The 1729-nt window shown below is 35.0% G+C and overlaps 1 non-coding gene across 1 annotated transcript; it reads right to left on the reverse strand.

Annotated features, from left to right (window-relative positions):
- Positions 1-1399: 1399 nt before the first annotated feature.
- Positions 1400-1506, reverse strand: LOC129505439 (U6 spliceosomal RNA). Its single transcript, XR_008663534.1, has one exon. It is a non-coding gene; the product is annotated as a U6 spliceosomal RNA (small nuclear RNA).
- Positions 1507-1729: the final 223 nt, after the last annotated feature.

A 1729-nucleotide genomic window follows, 5' to 3' on the forward strand; every position in this document is an offset into this window, starting at 1 on the left:
ATGAATAGGCCTTCCCATAGGGCCTCAATTTTAATTTTCCAGAGTTTGGAGAAGCAATATCCATCAAGTTCCCTCAACTGTTGAGAATAATGCTGTTTTTGTCACACACAAGTCTATTTTGAGCTCAAATATACTCAGTGACTTTAGACTGTAGGCTTGCAGACCTGTCAGCACAATGCCCCATTACAAATTGTCCCTTTGGCAAGATGACTTCATTTTAGCAGCCTATTCTGGTTTCTACATCCTTCCAGGTTTCACAGTTCAGTGCAGTCAAACAAGGTGATGGCATTTTTAAGGCTCTAGATTTTATTGGTCTACGAATAAAGGTAGGTGGCCAGGTACTATTTCAGGGTTGCAGTTGGCAACCTGGTACTAAATTTCAGTATACTGAGACTGAGAAAGTTGTGATTTTTTTCAATACTGGAAACATAAATATTGGCATTTATGGAAGTGGTTGCTATAACAGGAAGTGATTTCATGTCATTAGCTGAAGTAAGATAATGAGAATGTCTAACTTTAATCTGAATGATCATTAAAACTTGGGGCATACTATTTCTCAAGAGAAACTGATTAGAATCCAAGCAACCCCTATTTGCATTTTGAGCCTTCTACTTATTGGATGCTAATAAAAATCTTATACTTTAATTATTTCACCCATTACTTGCACATTTCTAATTTCCTATCAAGACATAATCGTGTCTGAAACAGACACCTATATGGCTCATAAATAGCCTGCCTATTCTTTAGGTTATATAAATTCTTTTCCAGCAATAAATTTTGCTCCAAAATGGGCCATGCCCGCATAAGAGGAAAGAGAGTCAGACAAAGACTATAGTAGGTTGAGATAAACCAATGAAGAGACACCTGGCTTCACAAGACATTACAGGAATTCTAGCTCTAGTAGGAGTGTATGAACAAAGAACAAACATCAAGTTATAAAAATAAATGAGACGTTGTAATGTACAGCATAGGGAATATAGTCAACAATATAATAATTTTATATGGTGACAGATGGTAACTAGACTTATCGTGGGAATAATTTTGTAATGTGTAAAAATGCTGGATAAGTATGATGTACACCTGTAACTAATAGAAAGTTTTATTTCAATCATACTTCAATAAAAATTATTTAGGTTTTTAAATCTTTCATTTCCTCCCTTAAAATGGTAGCACCAGTAGCATGTACCATAGAATGGTGAGTATTTAATGAGACAGTGCAGGCCAAAAGCTTAACAAAAAACAACTAAGATTGATCTGTTCTTCCTCTGTGACAATTACTCTGCCAAGTCCTTTCTGAGCGTGCTGTGTGCTTTGCAAAACAATATATAAATAAATCATTAAATGTGTAATGTCTACATATATTATACACATAATTTGAAAAATGTATGACTAACTGTAACTAAATATGGAAAGCTCCATGAATTTGTGTGTCATACTCACACAGAGGTCATATGAACCTTCTCTGTATCCTTCCAATTTTAAGTTTAAAATTGCCCAAGTGAGCACAACAAACTAACTAAAAACTAAATCAAATGTACAAAACTTGCTCTTTTGTTTATCACTCTCGGTTTTACCTCGTGATTTTAGAATTCTCATGTTAACATTGGTAATCAGATTTTCTTGTCTTTGACTTTGTACCATTCTCTCCTTTGTTAACTGAATTCTGGGACACACATTCGGTAGGGGAAGGCATTCTCAGAAGCAGACCTGGCCCAAAGTATCTATTGGA

Source organism: Nyctereutes procyonoides, unplaced genomic scaffold, assembly GCF_905146905.1.
Source record: "Nyctereutes procyonoides isolate TBG_1078 unplaced genomic scaffold, NYPRO_anot_genome, whole genome shotgun sequence".
NCBI classification, from domain to species: Eukaryota; Metazoa; Chordata; class Mammalia; order Carnivora; family Canidae; genus Nyctereutes; species Nyctereutes procyonoides.